The following is a 20,201-nucleotide window of genomic DNA, read 5'->3' as shown; positions in this document are numbered from 1 at the left end:
GCGTTTTTGGAAAGGGTCGGGGACTTTTTTACATGCAAAAAGCAGCGTTTTGCATGTAATGGATTTCAATGGACAAGCATCAAAAACGCAAGTGCACCGTTTTTGCAGCGTTTTTGGTGCGTTTTTGGTGCGTTTTTGCCGTTTTTTTTTTTTATTTATTTATTTATTTTTTGTAATTTTTTTTTAAGACTGTAAAAAAAAATGAAAAAAAAAAACGCAAAACGCAAATCGCGGCAAAAACGCGGCAAAAACGCGGCAAAAACGCTGCTCAAAAACGTGCCAAGCATGAAAAAAAAACCTCCAAAAACGCTCAAAAGCAACATGCATAGGTGTGAATCGAGCCTTAGGCAGACACAATAGCAATTGGCAGACTCAGAGACAAAATAGGCAGACAGCTATACAGGTTGAGGGCCTTTAAGCTGGTTGCAGAACTGTATTTGTAGAACTGCTGTCTCCAATGGCAACTAAACTTGTAGGTTGACTTCAACATAGATCTGTACACATACTAGACTTGGTATCCCCGTTGTGTAGGACCTGACCTCCATTTCACAGCCTCCCGCTGTAGCTTTTCTCACTGAGCTCCCAGTCTTCTCACCAGACCTTCAGATCCCAGCCGCCCGCTGGATCCCCTGAGCTCTTACACAGCTAACCCGCTGTACACTCCAAGCATCACCCACGCTACCTGCTGGGTCCCTGGCTTGGCTCTCAGCTAACCTGCTGAATCCTTTTCAAGTGTCACCCACTCTCACCTTCTGGGTCCCTTACTTGAACGCTGAAGCTTTCCCAACTTGTTCACCATCCCCGGCTAGTGAAAAAGGCTGCTCTGGTACTTCTTCAAACTTAACAAACCTGGCCTCTGATAACAGGAGTAGTTGTCCCTTACTGGCGACGGTGTCTCCTTTATCTCTGACCTCTGGTTCTCACTTGCCTCTGGTAACAGAAGTGGTCGTCCCATGTGGCAACTGCTTCTCCTTCACCTCTGGCAACACTCGGTTCACCGTCCGGCTGAACCCCTGCAACGATCAGGCTCGGGCTCAGCCTCTACACACATGGCTAGGCCTCAGGCTTAGGCCTAACCTTCAGCTGCTGCTTCACACACAGCCGCCTCAGCCTGGGGCTAAAAGAACACGGATCACCTGACTCCTTCCCCTTAAATAGACTCTTCCAGCTTGCTTAGCGACAAATATGATTGGCTGAGAAATGATGTCTATTCACAACCTGAACTCACTGTGGTCTTGTCATTCTGATGCCAAAGGCAGCAATGCCACCTATTGACAGAAGAGGGAAGTGCAGCAATTCCAGAATTAGGGGGAAGTCAGTGGATCTCCTAACAATTAGACAGGACAATTACTACCTGGCAAACTAAATTTGTTAGCAGCCCTGCCTAAACACCAGGGTGCTACATCCTCCCCCTGCCAAGGAAACTACGTCTCGTAGTTTGAAACAAAAAAATTGAACTCTCAAGCCTAATAGGGCGTACACACGGTCGGACTTTGTTCAGACATTCCGACAACAAAATCCTAGGATTTTTTCAGACGGATGTTGGCTCAAACTTTTTTTGTCTACACACGGTCGCACAAAGTTTTCGGAATTTCCGATCGCCAACCACGCGGTTACGTACACCACGTACGACGAGACTAGAAAAGGCCGGTTCAGAACCAAGCGCGGCACCCTTTGGGCTCCTTTTGCTAATCTCGTGTTAGTAAAAGTTTGGTGAGAGACGATTCGCACTTTTTCAGACTTGTGGCTTTCAGATCGTTTTCTGCCGTTCAGTTTATGCTTGTGGGTTTGTATCTGCTCTTCAGTGCGTGCAGTCAGTTCGTATCGGAGTTTTCTGTGCGATCTTGCCCGCTCGTTGCTGTTTTTCAGGTCGCTCTTCACAGGCCTTGCTGTTCTTCAGTGCGTTCTGTTACTTCGTTCTGAGCAGCCGACCGTTTTCTAGCCATGTTTCCTATGCGTACTCCTCGTAGAGTTCGTGGTGTGCGGGGACTTGGTGTTGGGGTCCTGACCTTGACACAAGTCCAGTCCATGAACAGGGTGGGGAGGAGTTCATGGACCAAGAATTGGTTGCTTCAGCGTGACCAGTTCTGTCATATGCCTTTGCTCCGTGAGATCCGTGAGAATAATCCTGACGATTTCAGGAACTTTCTCAGGATGACGGGCCCTCGTGTTTCACCGTCTGTTGGCTTTGCTGACCCCCTATATCAGCAGGCAGGATACCTGCATGAGGCAAGCCATCACTCCGGAGCAGAGGTTGGTCGCTACCCTGCGGTATTTGGCGACAGGGAGAAGCCTGCAGGACTTGAAGTTCTCGACAGGCATCTCCCCCCAGGCTCTGGGGATCATTATCCCAGAGACCTGTTCTGCCATCATCCAGGTCTTGCAGAAGGAGTATATGAAGGTAAGATTTTTATCCTTTTATATCACATTTTATTGTATTTAATGTTTGCTAATATATTGTATTTCTTTCCTCATTCCCTAATTACCATGATTGGAATATGATGTGAATGTCCCCTTTGTCCTCATTCATGCAGGATTTTTATGTAACTATTTTTTAGGTCCTTCATACATATTTGCCCTTCAATAACCTCCCCAGCATGGTGTCTCCTGCCCTATACAGTATTCACCTCATGTAGTCACTTAACAATGTATTTTATCAGCTCTATAGTAGTGCTTTACCCCAAACACCCCCTAAAATGTTTTGAAATGTTATTTTTGATTTAAATTCAGGCAGAGTGCCAGAGGCTTTTTTTTGTGGTGTCCCCAAATAATTTTTAGTAACCCTCACTCCCCCAACTGCTAAGTCAGCTGATCCCAATTCTCTATCTATCCTCAATCATCTATCTGCTGACTTTGCCAAACCCATACACACTATACCCACCTCTTTTGTGGTCAGATGTATGGAGGAATTCCCCAAAGCATGTAGTGCAAGGGCCTGCCTGTATACTTTCCAATGGTACTGTTTAAAGTATTTGTGTCCTATTATTATCTTGACAGGTAATAGCAGAATGTCCAAATGTCCTCAAATGTGTACAATGTGTATTTATATCTTTGTATTATGACACTTCTTACCTGTCCAGTGGGCTGCCATAGTGTAACTAAGGAGGGGCTGTTCCAAGTAATACCCATTATTTAGGCATTCATCTCTCAATGAAGTGAAGAGGGTTACCTGTCCAAGATTTCCACACACCCCCTATAATGTTAGAAATGGCCCATGAGAGGGGGGGGAGGGGGAATATGATAGGTGTACCTTATACTTTGGCCTTGTTAAATTCCCCTTACTAAATGCTATCTGGAGGTTGCCCCATAATGTTTGTGTCTAATCTGCTTGCCATGTTTCTGTGAAAAAATAGTAATGTTTATTGTTTTTTCCTCAACAGTTTCCTTCCACGCCACAGGAATGGCAGACTGTGGCCTCCCACTTTGCCCAGCATTGGGACTTTCCTAACTGCGGAGGGGCAATTGATGGGAAACACGTCCACATCGTCCCACCACCCAACTCGGGGTCGTACTATTATAATTACAAGGGGTTCAATAGTATAGTGATGTTGGCGGTGGTGTCGGCTAATTACGACTTCTTGTATGTGGACGTGGGGAAGAATGGCCGGATGTCCGATGGTGGAGTCATCGCCCAGATGGAGTTCTACAGGCATCTCCAGAATGGCAGCTTGGACTTGCCAGCTCCAGAGGACAATGTTGAAGGACTCCCATTTGTGTTCGTTGCTGATGAAGCGTTTGCGCTGGGGGACCACCTGATGCGGCCATTCCCAATGAGGACCCTCACCCCGGAACAGAGGGTTTTTAATTACCGGCTGGCCAGAGCCCGAAGAGTGGTGGAGAACACATTTGGAATCCTGGCCAGCCGGTTCCGCCTATTTATGACACCCATCCATATGGCGGAGTATAAACTGAACCATATTATACTTGTGTGCTGTGTTCTCCATAACTTTTTAAGGAAACATTCGGCCAACTATGCTGGCTCAGTTGGGCCTGAGGCCGGAATCATACATCAAACCACACTGACGGCGCTTGAAAGTGGCCGTCCTGGCTTGCCCTCCCTGAGTGCCCGTGATGTACGGTTATGCTACCTGGAGTTATTTGCGGGTAGGGGGGCTATCAATATGCCAGCAAATATGTGAAGCCTTTTTATAATAAAAAACAAAAAGAAAGTCTTTGTGGACATTTACTGCTTGTTTGTTTTAGCTGACCCTGACAGAAATGTTTTGAGTGCAGAAAATGGCGTAATTGTGTAACCTTATACAAAGCACTGTTGGCTGTTATTTACTAAATGCAAAAACACATTTCACTACAAGTGCACTTGCAACTGCACTGAAACTGCACTTGTAGTGCTAAGTGGATTTGCCCTTAGGAAATAACCCCCATTTTCTCAGAAAACAACAATTACATCACCCCAAAAGTGTTGTAGCGTTGAGACAATAATCCACACATTCTTGATTAACAATCTTTTTAATACCTGCACAATCACATGTGCATTTACCAAAGGTTTTTCAAACAAACCAACATGTTTGTTGTATACCAATTTTTGTGGTGGCATTATCCAAAATCAAAATGTCCATTTTATAGAAAACAGGCCTGTGTAAAACCAACAAGAAAGACACAAATCTTGAACTTACAAACGTCACATTTGGTCGAATTTGAAGGAAATATCAGACCTGAGTATTTAGGAACTGTGTTTGATATTGCGTTCAGATGGAGGGAAATCACTCCTAGAAAAGCCCAATTTGGAAGATGCACACAAATTTCCCAATGTCAACATGTGCGACCTGCCATCACGGGGGATCAAGGGACGTGTTTTGGGGGAGAAACCCCTTCCTCTCAGCTACTTTATTATTGAGGAAGGGGTTGCACCCCCAAATTGCGTCCATTGATCTCCCGTGATGGCAGATAGCACATGTTGGCACACTGTGTGCATCCTCCAAATTTGGCTTTGTCAAAAATCACAAAAAGATTTAGCACATTGTAGCACACAAAAGAAGAAATTGATTTGGAGGGGTTTTAAACTCGCCCCAAAACATCAATGATGTTTTTATATTTTGGAATAACATCACTGATATTTTGCTTGATGATTTCCAATTGTAAATTACACCCCATGATCTCCCCGATCAGGATCTGGGCACTTTCGGATGTGAAAGGATCTGGATCCACAACATCACGATCACCTAAAAAGAGAGGAACCCCAAAATAAATTTGGTTTAAAAAAAATGCCGCCATCGATCTCTTCTCTGAGCCTGTGGTTGCAGACACTCACCTGTTGTGGTGACTAGTTCCACCACGTCTTCATCCTCCTGCTCAGCTTGTGTTGGGGGGATTTCCCCTTCTTCCAGAGGGGGGGGCTCTGGTCTCCTCGGATGAGGGGTGTCCTCCGAGTCTTTTCTCCCCTATGTAAAACAAAAAAGGTATACTTAGCACACAGATATTTAATGTCAGAACTATAAAGATGAAACATTGCTTGGAAGTGGGGTACAATTGTCAATTTTAGCAGAGTTCCAAGATGTAGCTTTTTTAGTGTCCTTTGTCAAGCTGCAATACTTTACCTGTTTAGTACAAGCTTCACAGATGGAGACCCCCCTATAGTATACACTGGAGCACCTGTGTGGCCCCCCTAATAAAAATGGTGTTCTGGGGTCCCACACTAGTGCTCCAGTGTCCAGATGTGTAAACAGCTGCTCAGTGTCCTCTCCTTACACAGAATCTAGTTTGCCTTTCATTCTAGTAACAAAGCCATCTACACAACCCAATTCTTTGAAGACAAGTATAGGGCGTCAAAATGGTGGCCAAATGCATATGGGCTAAACAATGGTATTTTATAGTTGGAACGAAAAATGTTCCCATGAACATGAAAGTTGCCATTTTAAACTGTACAACAGTTCCTAAAAGCACATGGAGCAGCACGAACGTAATAAAGACAAAAAGAATAGGAACACAGCACAAATACTTACTTTTTTGCAGCACTCTCCGGATCTTTCTGTACTGCTCGTGTTCTCGTAATTTGAGGTCCGACCACCGGTTCCTGAGCTGATCTTTCGATCGTCGCACCCCGAAATTCCGGTGCAGACTCCTGACCACTTTCGCCATGATCTTGGCCTTTCGGATATTGGGGTTGGGGTAAGGCCCATACTTTCCATCATAGTCGGACTTCTTCAGGATGTCCACCATTTCCAACATCTCCCCAAAGGACATATTTGAGTCCTTAAATCTCCTTCTGGATCAGGACGTTTCAGGCTCCGGCCTTTCCTCCTCCTCCTCCTCCTCGTTGCTACAATTAGCACGCACCTGCTGTCTATCCACCATGTGCTCTTCCCCCACTGCGCCGAACAAAAAGGGGCGGGGAATAGACTAGAAAGAACGTCAGGGGCGGGCGGAGTTATACGCATGCGCAGTGTGTATAAAGCGTAACACACGTGCGTATTACGTACGATCTGTGAGCGGAGAAAGGAGCATCGGAGACGCCGATCGTGATAACGAAGGTAAGATCTAAACTTGCGCCTATACTGCTTCGAAATGGAAGCCTATATTGTAACAAGATTAGGGGAGTTTTGCCTGACATTAGGGTTTGTCTTGTGTTGTGTCTTGCAGAGAAAATGGATGGGTTCAACGACCACAATTTCCTGCCCCTGTTCATAGACAAATACAGGGAGCTGCCCTGTCTGTGGCAAGTGAGACACCCCCACTATAATCACAAACAGAAGAGGCAGGCAGCGCTGGAGAAACTGCTGGAGTTGGTGAAGCCGGTGGTCCCCACAGCAACCATCCCTTATTTAAAAGCCAAAATTGGTGGCCTGAGGAGCACATATCTTAGGGAACGCAAGAAGGTCACAGATTCCCTGAGGTCCGGAGCTGCAGCAGATGACGTTTATGTCCCCAGGCTGTGGTACTATGAGAGACTGCGATTTCTGTCAGACCAGACTGAAGTCAGGGAATCCCTCTCTACTCTTCCTTCCACGCTTCCTTCCATCCCAGCTGAGGCTTCCGATGTCCAACCTGGGACTTCCAGCCAGGAAGAAGTGGAGGAGCCCAGCTAGAGTCAGGTATAGCATTCTTCTACAGATTTCTGGTCAAGAAATAAATGATGTTTATTAGATGTTATTATTGATCACTAATTGCTGATTGAAAAAAGTGTTTTACATATCAATAGACAGTAGTGGGCACCCAAAATTGGGACAAGAATGAAAACTGCTGGGCTCAGAAGGATAGTCTGTTATATTTGTTAACATTCAATTTGCAGCAGTCAGGAGGTGAAAATTGTGTGTGATTGATGAAGAAAAAACTAAAACTATGTCCCTTTTTCATACACAGGAAGACCTCAGCCAGGAGGAGGTTGTGGAATGTGGCAGTCAGGAGGAGGCGGGTATTAGTGGCAGCCAGGAGGAGGCGGGGCTAAGTGTCAGCCAAGAGAAGCCTGGGACCAGTCGCAGCCTGACTGAGTCTCAGGTCCCTCCCCTCTGCCTGCCATATAAACGAGCCAGGAAGGCCACTACGAGTCCCATGCAGGATTCAGCGTTCAGGCTGATCCAGGAGGCTTTGGCGTTCCTCAGAGCCTTACCAACTCCTGAAGAGGCCTTTGCCTGCATGGCTGCCACCAAATTGCAGGGCATGCAGGAGGGTCAACGCAAGCTCTGTGAGGACCTGCTTTATAAAGTCCTACGTAAGGGGGTGAGTGGGGAACTAACACCCAAGACCGACGTGGTTGAGTTGGACCATCCTCCTCCTCCTCCTCCTCCTGCTGCCACAACTCCAACACCACAGCCACCGCGTGGAAGGAGGCGTGGAAAGAAGACCAAAGAGTGATGGCCCTGGGTTCAGTCTGGTCTGACAGAAGATGCAGTCTCTCGTATGACCACAGCCTGGGGACACAGATGTCATCTGCTGCTGTTCATGATCTCTGGGACTTCTGGACCAGACTGCCCTCCCTTAGATAAGGACTCCTCAGGCCACCAATTTTGCTTAAAAATAGTTGATGTCTGCCCTGGGGGTACAAGGCTTCACCCACTTCTGCAGTTTCTCCAGCGTTGCCTCCCTCTTTGTTTAGTTGTGAGCCGTTAATAAAATTTTTTAGGTAAATTATACTCTTCTGTGTGTGTTTTCATCCAAAAAGGACAGTTTGTTGGTGACGATTCAGGTACATTTCTAAAGTACAATGTGAAATTAACAAGAGACAACAACACCAAACAATCTCCTACAGATTAAATAGAACAACATATCAATGGTGTTGTGGGAACTTGTCACAAAAAAACACACACAAACATTTTCGGGAGTACAAATCAAAATCGCAAACAAAATAAAAATAAAATACAAACACAAAAAAAGAATCTACATTAAAGCCAAAAAATATATAAAAAATATACAAAAATATGTTGTCAGATGTGAGAAATCAAAATATATTGAGGGAATCACGATAAATAGTAACGAAATAAGTTTGTGAGAAGTGTGTGTGAATATGAGCAGCAAAACTACTTAATTCTTGTCACATTATAAAGAAGAAGAGAGTGCGCTGTATTAAACCATTTTTAACATTGCAGCGTGACGAAAGTGCTGTATCCATTGCGAACGCTAAGTTTACCAGAACGAGCTGTTCCGTCTTGGAATTTCTTCTGAGCATGCATGGCACTTTGTGCGTCGGAACAGGCCACACACGGTCGGAATTGACGCGATCGGATTTTGTTGTCGGAAAATTTTATCTTCTGCTCTCCAACTTTGTGTGTCGGAAAATCCAATGGAAAATGTCCATCGGAAAATCCGACCGTGTGTACGGGGCATAAGAGTGGATGTCCAAGCAAAAACTGAGATAGATGGGGTAACAGTGAAGGACAAATAAAGTAACAATACATGTGGCGTACCACATGAAGTAGGTATACATAACATATGTACATAGGCAAGTGGCATTTCACACAAAGGCAGATAAATAGAGGACAGTATTTACAGTTTTACGTGTGGCGTACCACCCGAACAAATGATGGAAAAATACAATAACAATAGCCTTATATCCTAACTATCTATCTACTATATACACCTGTAAAGAACAGAATGTTTAGCATTGTTATACAAGCTGTGGTCAATGTCTCTCCTTAGACAAGGAGGATGCGATGGGTGCTAGAACATCTGAAAGAGAAGAAAATAGAGAGTATAGCAACAAAGTGGTTCAAAAAAAATGAACACAGTAATATATCTCAATATACATTTATATACTTTAGCAATGACTATACCTAAAGGTATGTACGGTTGAAAATGGGCCCAACCCCCTCGAGGGTGCCACCCCTTTCCATAGCAATACTGGAAAAAAAACCCACCCCCAGTGTCCTTGGAGCCCCAAGTCCATCAATCTTCCCACTGATGGTGCAGCAACACAGCAACAACTTTGCCCAGCAGTTTCCCTTCTTCATAGGGACAACTCCGGGGACAGGGTGCATGGCTGTATACAAACAGCACTTTAGCCATGTCAACATGCAAGGGACTATAATTCTTGAAAAACTTGTCCATCTTCATGGTCAACGGGGTCCCCTTGCAATTTTAGTTTATATCAGTCTGTCCTTAGCACATCCGAGGACTGAGAATAATTTTCCTCATTAATGAAGAACAGGACATGCTGAATTCTCTCAACTTCAAATCAGCATGTCGATTTTCAGAGGGAGGCACCCTGGCAATTTCTATTCACAGGCTAGCATGACTCTTGTGGGGCACTTCCTGCAACTGCTGGGATTTAGGAACACAGTCCAGCAGAACAGCACAGGCAGGAATGTTCCCGAATAAACATTTTCCAAATGTGGAGCAATTTCGGGCAAAGTCAACACAACTCCACTAGCACACTTTTTAATCCACTTTGGTCAAGATGATCTTGTCAAAGGCTTTTAACCAGTTGCCGACCGCCGCACGCCGATGTACGTCGGCACAATGGCACGGGCAGGCATAAGGGCTTACCTGTACATCCCTGCCTGCCCGCGGGCAGGGGGTCCGATCGGACCCCCCCAGTGCCTGCGGCGCTCAGGTTACTGTCAGGAGCAATCCGAGGTGAGGGGGAGGCCACTGATTCATGGCCACCCCCTCATGATCGCTCCTGGCGAATGGAATGCTTCCTCTGCTGCTGTAATGTAAACAGCGGCAGAGGAAGTGATGTCATCGCTCCTCGTGAAGCCTTTTCATTCCGGCTTCCGAAGAGAGAAGACATCAAGTAAGTCTGCACCAACACAACACTTACAGTAGAACACTCTAGGCACACTTTTCACCCCCGATCACCCCCCTGTACCCCCTGTCACAGTGACACCAATAGCAGTTTTTTTCTGATTATTGCATTGATGTCATTTTGTGACAGTTATAAGTGGTAGGGCAGTTAGTGTTAGGCCCCTTTAGGTCTAGGGTACCCCCCTAACCTCCCCTAATAAAGTTTTAACCCCTTGATCACCCCCCCGTCGCCAGTGTCACTAAGCGTTCATTTTAGTGTCACAGGTGATGCTATTTAGGGAGGCAAGTATTTAGGTTCGCCGTCAGCGTTTTATAGCATCAGGGACCCCCATATACTACCTAGTAAAGGTTTTAACCCCCTGATTGCCCCCTAGTTAACCCTTTCACCAGTGATCACTGTATAACTGTTATGGGTGACGCTGGTTAGTTAGTTTATTTTTTATAGTGTCAGGGCACCCGCCGTTTATGACCTAATAAAGGTTTAACCCCCTAATCGCCCGGCGGGTGATATAAGTTAGGTTCTAGGGTCAGATAGGGTCTGCGTCGCCCCAGGCAGCGTCAGGTTAGTGCCAGTACTGCTAACACCCACGCACGCAGCATACACCTCCCTAAGTGGTATAGTATCTGAACGGATCAATATCTGATCCGATCAGATCTATACTAGCGTCCCCAGCAGTTTAGGGTTCCCAAAAACGCAGTGTTAGCGGGATCAGCCCAGATACCTGTTAGCACCTGCGTTTTGCCCCTCCGCCCAGCCCACCCAAGTGCAGTATCGATCGATCACTGTCGCTTACAAAACACTAAACACACATAACTGCAGCGTTCGCAGAGTCAGGCCTGATCCCTGTGATCGCTAACAGTTTTTTGGTAGCATTTTGATACAGTCGCTAACAGTCAGGAGCTTTTTTACCTGTGAGTCTCACTAGTGTACCACTAAATTTAGACCCCAAAATGGCAAATCGAAGGTACGCTAGTGAAGTGGCCTAAACGTTTCTGAGCATGACAGACAGTGAAGAGGAAGTCACTCATTTGTCAGATTCAGGTTCAGAATACGAACCTGTAGACAGCAGCGGCTCCATGACAGATAGCTCTGACGACGGAGTTGTGGTCCCTGCCAAGGTCAGACCCCCCGTACCAGACCCCAATCTTCTTCTTCTGCTGTTGAGGTGCAAGAACCGCAGGGCTCTCGTATGGAGCAGAGAAGTACTAGCACCACTATTCCTTCTGGTGAACTGGCGAACACCAGTGGCCTAGTACACCCTGGTCGTACATCCAGCACTGCAGTAACACTTGGTGACGTGGTAAGTCCCATAAGTGCAGTTCAAGCTGGCGAGGTGGCAAGCACAAGTAGTGTCCCACTGCCACCAAGAAGACGAACACAGGCCCGTCGAGCCCATAGTGCCCTTCCTGCTGCATTCGCCAATCCTAATTGGGAACCCACCACTTCTGCAGCACCCGTACTTCCCCCATTCACTGGCCAACCCAGCATTCATGTGGAAACAGTTGATTTTACGTCACTTGATTTTTATTTGCTGTTTCACCGAAGATCTCTTGTAGATCTATTGTGGACCAAAGCAATTTGTACGCTGGTCAACACATCGCCACTATTCCCCAGTCCTCCCTTGCCAGAGATTGGAAATAAATTACGGTTTCTGAATCTAAGATCTTTCTGGGCCTTTCCCTCCTCATAGGTATAACCAAAAAGAGTGAGTTGCGGTCATATTGGTCCACTGACCCAATTCACCATATGCCCATGTTCTCTGCTTCCATGACCAGGGCACGATACGAGTAGATTTTTCGGTTCATGCACTTCAACAACAGTGAACTCTGTCGTCCTCGTGGAGACCCTGGATATGATCGGCTCTACAAAATTCGGTCCTTCGTAAACCACTTCAACCAACATTTTGCAGACTTGTTTACTCCCCATCAAGTTGTCCGCGTTGATGAGTTCCTGATTAAGTTTTCTGGCCGCTTGTCATTCAAACAGTATCTTCCCAGCAAGCGTGCCAGATACGGGGTCAAGATGTATAAGCTCTGTGACAGGGCCACAGACTATACATGTAGTTTTATGGTTTACGAGGGAAGAGATAGTCACGTAGAGCCGACAAACTGCCCTGACTACATAGGAAGCACTGGCAAGATTGTGTGGGACTTGGTGTCACCCTTATTTGGAAAGGGGTACCATTTGTATGTGGACAATTATTACACGAGCGTGCCACTTTTTAGTCACTTGTTTAATCATCAGATTGGAGCATGTGGCACCGTGCGATCTAATCGCCGGGGCTTTCCCCAGCGGCTTGTAGATTCCCGTCTTAGGCTGAGGGAGAGAGCCTGCTTGAAGTGTAATAACTTGCTCGCTATGAAGTGGAGGGATAATAAGAGTGTTTTCGTTCTTACCTCCCTTCATGCAGACATGACTGTTCATGACTACGGCGACTGGTATTGTGGAGAAACCCCTCTGTATCCACGAATATAACCAAAATATGGCAGGGGTGAACCTCAATGACCAGTTGTTGGCACCGTACCTAGTTGCCCATAAGGCCAGACAGGGTATAAAAAAGTGTCTGTATACTTATTCTAATTGGCTTTGCTGAACGCTCATGCGCTATACAGAGCTTCAGGATGGACTGGATCCTTCCTTAAATTCCAGGAAGAGATTGTCAGAGCCCTTCTGTTTCCAGATGGTGCTCCACCTCTCCTTCCCCAACCAAATGCAGTAAGCCGGCTGCATGAGAGGCATTTTCCTTATGTCCTCCTGAGTACCCCTACCCAACGAGCCCCCCAAAGAAAATGTTGTGTCTGTAGAAAGCGTGGATATAGGCGTGACATCCGCTATTATTGTCCCTCCTGTCCTGACAATCCTGGTCTTTGCATTGGTGAATGTTTTGAGCGCTACCATACACTAGTTGAGTTTTAGAGTAGGGTACAGCAGTGCACAGACTAGGCACACTTTCACAGGGTCTCCCAAGATGCCATCGCATTTTGAGAGACCCAAATCTAGAACCGGTTACAGTTACAAAAGTTATAAAAAAAAAAAGTAAAAAAAATATAAATAAATACACAAAAAAAATATAAAATAAAAAAACAAAAACAGTTGTCGTTTTATTGTTCTCTCTCTCTATTCTCTCTCTATTGTTCTGCTCTTTTTTACTGTATTCTATTCTGCAATGTTTTACTGTTATTATGTTTTATCATGTTTGCTTTTCAGGTATGTAATTTTTTTATACTTTACTATTTACTGTGTTTTATTGTTAACCATTTTTTTGTTTTCAGGTACGCAATTCAGCTGCAGCGCGGATTTATTTATCTTGACAGCAACAGCGTTTGCTCCCACGATACATAAAGCCGTGACTCCAACGCTGTTGGAGGTGATTCCACCAACACAGTTAAAAAAAAAAGCATATATGCTGAAGCATGGTGGCAGCAGGGGCGGAGGAGCGAGGAGCTTCGGCATATATACAGTGGGGACGGAAAGTATTCAGACCCCCTTAAATTTTTCACTTTTTGTTATATTGCAGCCATTTGCTAAAATCATTTTGAGTTCATTTTTTTCCTCATTAGTGTACACACAGCACCCCATATTGACAGAAAAACACAGAATTGTTGACATTTTTGCAGATTTATTAAAAAAGAAAAACTGAAATATCACATGGTCCTAAGTATTCAAACCCTTTGCTGTGACACTCATATATTTAACTCAGGTGCTGTCCATTTCTTCTGATCATCCTTGAGATGGTTCTACACCTTCATTTGAGTCCAGCTGTGTTTGATTATACTGATTGGACTTGATTAGGAAAGCCACACACCTGTCTATATAAGACCTTACAGCTCACGGTGCATGCCAGAGCAAATGAGAATCATGAGGTCAAAGGAACTGCCTGAAGAGCTCAGAGACAGAATTGTGGCAAGGCACAGATCTGGCCAAGGTTACAAAAAAAAATTCTGCTGCACTTAAGGTTCGTAAGAGCACAGTGGCCTCCATAATCCTTAAATGGAAGACGTTTGGGACAACCAGAACCCTTCCTAGAGCTGGCCGTCTAGCCAAACTGAGCTATCGGGGGAGAAGAGCCTTGGTGAGAGAGGTAAAGAAGAACCCAAAGATCACTGTGGCTGAGCTCCAGAGATGCAGTCGGGAGATGGGAGAAAGTTGTAGAAAGTCAACCATCACTGCAGCCCTCCACCAGTCGGGGCTTCATGGCAGAGTGGCCCGACGGAAGCCTCTCCTCAGTGCAAGACACATAAAAGCCTGCATGGAGTTTGCTAAAAAAACACCTGAAGGACTCCAAGATGGTGAGAAATAAGATTCTCCGGTCTGATGAGACCAAGATAGAACTTTTTGACCTTAATTCTAAGCGGTATGTGTGGAGTAAACCAGGCAGTGAAGCATGGTGGTGGCAGCATCATGCTGTGGGGGTGTTTTTCAGCTGCAGGGACAGGACGACTGGTTGCAATCAAGGGAAATATGAATGCGGCCAAGTACAAGGATATCCTGGACAAAAACCTTCTCCAGAGTGCTCAGGACCTATGACTGGGCCGAAGGTTTACCTTCCAACAAGACAATGACCCTAAGCACAAAGCTAAAATAATGAAGAAGTGGCTTCACAACAACTCCCTGACTGTTCTTGAATGGCCCAGCCAGAGCCCTGACTTAAACCCAATTGAGCATCTCTGGAGAGACCTAAAAATGGCTGTCAACCAACGTTTACCATCCAACCTGACAGAACTGGAGAGGATCTGCAAGGAGGAATGGCAGAGGACCCCAAATCCAGGAGTGAAAAACTTGTTGCATCTTTCCCAAAAAGACTCATGGCTGTATTAGATCAAAAGGGTGCTTCTACTAATACTGAGCAAAGGGTCTGAATACTTAGGACCATGTGATATTTCAGTTTTTCTTTTTTAATAAATCTGCAAAAATGTCAACAATTCTGTGTTTTTCTGTCAATATGGGGTGCTGTGTGTACATTAATGAGGAAAAAAATTGAACTTAAGTGATTTTAGCAAATGGCTGCAATATAAGAAAGAGTGAAAAATTTAAGGGGGTCTGAATACTTTCCGTCCCCACTGTATATTTTAGGCACAGGTTGCATTAAAAAATGTTTTATTTTTTACTATGTTTTTTTTGTATTTGCTTTGCAGGTATGGTAGGTCTTACTGTTATCCTGTAATGTTACTTTGTTTTATTGTTAACCATCATTTGCTTAGCAGGTACGCCATTCAGTTGCAGTGTGGATTTATTTATCTTGACAGCAACAGCGTTTGCTCCCTAAAAACATAAAGCCGTGACTCCAGCACTGTCGGAGGTGATTTCACCACCACAGTTAAAAAAAAGAGCATATATGCCGAAGCATGGGGGCAGCAGGGGAGGAGGTGTGATTGCTCCTAACTTTTGGGGTGGATGCCCCCATGCTTCGGCATATATAAATGGTGCATGTATGCCCATCATTAGAAGTGGGTGGATGAAGGGAGGTATTCTAATGGTGGGCATACCCACCGATCAATCTCTTTTTTTTGTTCAGGCCACAGGCTGCATGAAAAAAAAGATTACAATATATGCCCAACAAGGACCAGCAACATACTGGTATGTTGCTGGACTTTGAGTGGTTATACCAGAATGATGCCTGCAGGTTTAGGTATCATCTTGGTATTATTCTCTTCAGCCAGCGGTCGGCTTTCATGTAAAAGCAATCCTAGCGGCTAATTAGCCTCTAGACTGCTTTTACAAGCAGTGGGAGGGAATGTCCCCCCCCCCCACCGTCTTCCATGGTTTTCTCTGGCTCTCCTGTCCCAACAGGGAACCCGAGAATGCAGCCAGTGATTCAGCCAGCTGACCATAGAGCTGATCAGAGACCAGCATGGCTCCAGTTATCCCTATGGCCTAAGAAACCGGAAGCTACGAGCGTTTCATGACTTCGATTTTGCCGGATGTAAACAGCGCCATTGGGAAATTGGGAAAGCATTTTATCACACCGATCTTGGCCTGGTCAGATGCTTTGAGGGTAGAGGAGAGATCTAGGGTCTAATAGACCCCAATTTATTAAAAAAAGAGTACCTGTCACTACCTATTGCTATCATAGGGGATATATACATTCCCTGAGATAACAATAAAAATGATAAAAAAAAAAAAAAGAAAGGAACAGTTTAAAAATAAGATAAAAAAGCAAAAAAAAAATAATAAAGAAAAAAAAAAAAAAGCACCCCTGTCCCCCCCTGCTCTCACGCAAAGGTGAACGCAAGTGTCGGTCTGGTGTCAAATGTAAACAGCAAAATTAATGTGAGGTATCACCGTGAAGGTCAGATTGAGTGAAGTAATTTTAGCAGTAGACTTCCTCTGTAAATCTAAAGTGGTAACCTGTAAAGGCTTTTAAAGGCTTTTAAAAATGTATGTAGTTTGTCGCCACTGCGCGTTTGTGCGCAATTTTAAAGCATGTCATGTTTGGTATCCATGTACTTGGCCTAAGATCATCTTTTTTATTTCATCAAACATTTGGGCAATATAGTGTGTTTTAGTGCATTAAAATTAAAAAAAGTGTGTTTTTTACCAAAAAAATGCGTTTGAAAAATCGCTGCGCAAATACTGTGTGAAAAAAAAAATGAAACACCCACCATTTTAATCTGTAGGGCCTTTGCTTTAAAAAAATATATAATGTTTGGGGGTTCAAAGTAATTTTTTTGCAAAAAAAAAATATTTTTTTTCAAGTGGTTAGAAGAGTGGGTGATGTGTGACATAAGCTTCTAAATGTTGTGCATAAAATGCCAGGACAGTTCAAAACCCCCCCAAATGACCCCATTTTGGATAGTAGACACCCCAAGCTATTTGCTGAGCGGCATGTCGAGTCCATGGAATATTTTATATTGTGACACAAGTTGCGGGAAAAAGACAAAAATTTTTTTTTTTTGCACAAAGTTGTCACTAAATGATATATTGTTCAAACGTGTCATGGGCATATGTGAAATTACACCCCAAAATACATTGTGTTGCTTCTCCTGAGTACAGGGATACCACATGTGTGAGACTTTTTGGGAGCCTAGCGTGTACGGGACCCTGAAAACCAAGCACCACCTTCAGGGTTTCTAAGGTTGTAAATTTTTGATTTCACTCCTTTGACCCCATTTTGGAAAGTAGAAACCCCAAGCTATTTGATGAGAGGTATGGTGAGTATTTTGCAGACCTCGCTTTTTGTCACAAAATTTTGAAAATTGAAAAAAGAAAAAAAAATACATTTTTCTTTTCTTTCTTCATTTTCAAAAACAAATGAGAGATGCAAAATACTCACCATGCCTCTCAGCAAATAGCTTGGGGTGTCTACTTTCCAAAATGGGGTCATTTGGGGGGGGTTGTGCCATCTTGGCATTTTATGGCCTTCGAAACTGTGATAGGTAGTGAGGAGTGAAATAAAAAATTTACGCCCTTAGAAATCCTGAAGGCGGTGATTGGTTTTCGGGGCCTTTTCGCAGATAGGCTCCCAAAAAGTCCCACAAATGTGGTATCCCCATACTCAGAAGAAGCAGCAGAATGTATTTTGGGGTGTAATTCCACATATGCACATGACATGTTTGAGCAATATATCATTTAGTGACAACTTTGTGCAAATAAAAAAAAAGTTTGTAATTTTCCCGCAACTTGTGGCAAAATATAAAATATTCCATGGACTCAACATGCCTCTCAGCAAATAGCTTGGGGTGTCTACTTTCCAAAATGGGGTAATTTGTGGGGGGGGGGGGTTGTGCCATCTGGGCATTTTATGGCCTTCAAAACTGTGATAAGCAGTGAGGAGTGAAATCAAAAATTTACGCCCTTAGAAATCCTGAAGGTAGTGCTTGGTTTTCGGAGCCCCGTACGCGGCTAGGCTCCCAAAAAGTCCCACATATGTGGTATCCTCGTACCTAGGAGAAGCAGCAGAATGTATTTTGGGATGCAATTCCACATATGCCCATGGCATGTTTGAGCAATATATCATTTAGTGACAACTTTGTGCAAAAAAAAAAAAGTTTGTCATTTTCCCACAACTTGTGGCAAAATATAAAATATTCCATGGACTCAACATGCCTCTCAGCAAATAGCTTGGGGTGTCTACTTTCCAAAATGGGGTCATTTGGGGGGGAGGGTTGTGCCATCTTAGCATTTTATGGCCTTCAAAACTGTGATAGGTAGTGAGGAGTGAAATCAAAAATTTACGCTCTTAGAAATCCTGAAGGCAGTGCTTGGTTTTCGGGGCCCCGAACGCGGCTAGGCTCCCAAAAAGTCCCATACATGTGGTATCCCCGTACTCAGGAGAAGCAGCAAAATGTATTATGGGTTGCAATTCCACATATATCCATGGCATGTGTGAGCAATATATCATTTAGTGACAACTTTTTGTAAAATATTTTTTTCTTGTCATTATTCAATCACTTGGGACAAAAGAATAAAATATTCAATGGGCTCAACATGCCTCTCAGCAATTTCCTTGGGGTATCTACTTTCCAAAATGGGGTCATTTGGGGGGGGGGGGTTGTACTGCCCTGTCATTTTAGCACCTAAAGAAATGAGATAGGCAGTCATAAACTAAAAGCTGTGTAAATTCCAGAAAATGTGCCCTAGTTTGTAGACACTATAACTTTTGCGCAAACCAATAAATATACGCTTATTGACTTATTTTTTACCGAAGACATGTGGATGAATACATTTTGGCCTAAATGTATTACTGAAATTGAGTTTATTGGATTTTTTTTATAACAAAAAGTAGAAAATATCATTTTTTTTCAAAATTTTCGGTCTTTTTCCGTTTATCGCGCAAAAAATAAAAACCGAAGAGGTGATCAAATACCATCAAAAGAAAGCTCTATTTGTGGGAAAAAAGAACGCAAATTTTGTTTGGGTACAACATTGCATGACCGCGCAATTAGCAGTTAAAGCGACGCAGTGCCAAATTGTAAAAAGTGCTCTGGTCAGGAAGGGGGTAAAACCTTCCGGGGCTGAAGCGGTTAATAGCTGAATGGCATTTCTAATAGCAACGAGGATCAAGTAGTTGAACAGACTTTCCAGATGCTCCAATAGTGGTGAGGCAAGGTTGCACATCAACTTGATTAGGCTTCTGAGCAATGACATAGCGAACATAGTATGGACGATACAGTCCTTAGCCCCTGCCATGGGCTACACATAGCTTTTCCTTCTTTTCTGAAACTTGCGCGACAGAGAACATAAGATGTAGATGCAGACAACCTCAGGCCTAATGCTGGAGGCTTGGATGGTAGAAAAAATTTCCTCCTCTGTAGGCTCACACTGTCGCTCAGCATCACTTTCAGACCACCTCTCAGGCCACAAAATAGTATCCGAAAATAGTTCAGAGATCTGATCAGACAGAATATTGGGATCTGATTCAGTGAAATACTCTTTGGCAAGTTGCGTTTTGAACTAACAGCAGCAGACCTTTCAAGCTCTGCTCCCTTAGTGGCCACAGGTTTTACAGTCCCCACAGGCACAATTCCCTCACTCACATCAGGCTTACCAGGTTCAGTTGTCTTCTCCCCAGGAGGTTCCTTCATCAGAGAACACAGGTGGGCCTGACCGTGGCCCCTGGAGACAACTGGAATACCTGACATTGGAGCAGCTACAATGGTTGAATGAGCAGCCTCTTTAGTAAGCCGAGCGACAGCAGCAGGGTTCTCAGGAGCTTCCTGAGCTGGAATGGTGACACACTTGTCCCAATTCATCTGTAGCTCCCATGGGAGTGCCCTGAGCATAGACTTTCCAGTCCGACATCGAGACTCGAACTACGCCATACTCTCCGCTTGATAACAGTATAGCAACAAGTGTACTGGTAATGGCGGTGTACACAGCAGCGTCTCGTTCTCTTCCCCTGCAGAGCGATGGCTCCTCCCCCTGCCAATGGATGGCCTACATGCTCTCCAGTAACTTCAGCACCCGCCTCCTTACTCGAGCAAGCCAAAACTTTAATGGAGTCTGCCTTAACCCCTGCAGCGCTGGCGTAAAGTAACAAAAGACCAGACTGACACTCTCCCAT

The 20,201-nt window shown here is 44.5% G+C and overlaps 1 long non-coding RNA gene across 3 annotated transcripts in view; it reads right to left on the bottom strand.

The window, feature by feature from the left end:
- The window catches only part of LOC141111090 (uncharacterized), a 350,106-nt gene that overhangs the window by 180,192 nt on the left and 149,713 nt on the right, over positions 1-20,201 (bottom strand). Inside the window, exon 3 of one of the 3 annotated variants that reach the window (XR_012236380.1) lies at positions 5,317-5,399. The exons of the other annotated variants lie outside the window; for them this stretch is intronic. This is a non-coding gene — a long non-coding RNA (uncharacterized lncRNA). Of the gene's footprint in view, positions 1-5,316; positions 5,400-20,201 lie in introns of those variants that run through there. 3 annotated transcript variants of the gene reach the window in all.

This window comes from Aquarana catesbeiana, linkage group LG01, assembly GCF_042186555.1.
Source record: "Aquarana catesbeiana isolate 2022-GZ linkage group LG01, ASM4218655v1, whole genome shotgun sequence".
NCBI classification, from domain to species: domain Eukaryota; kingdom Metazoa; phylum Chordata; class Amphibia; order Anura; family Ranidae; genus Aquarana; species Aquarana catesbeiana.
Note: the sequence above shows the minus strand (reverse complement) of the source record. Positions and strands in the feature narration are given on the sequence as shown.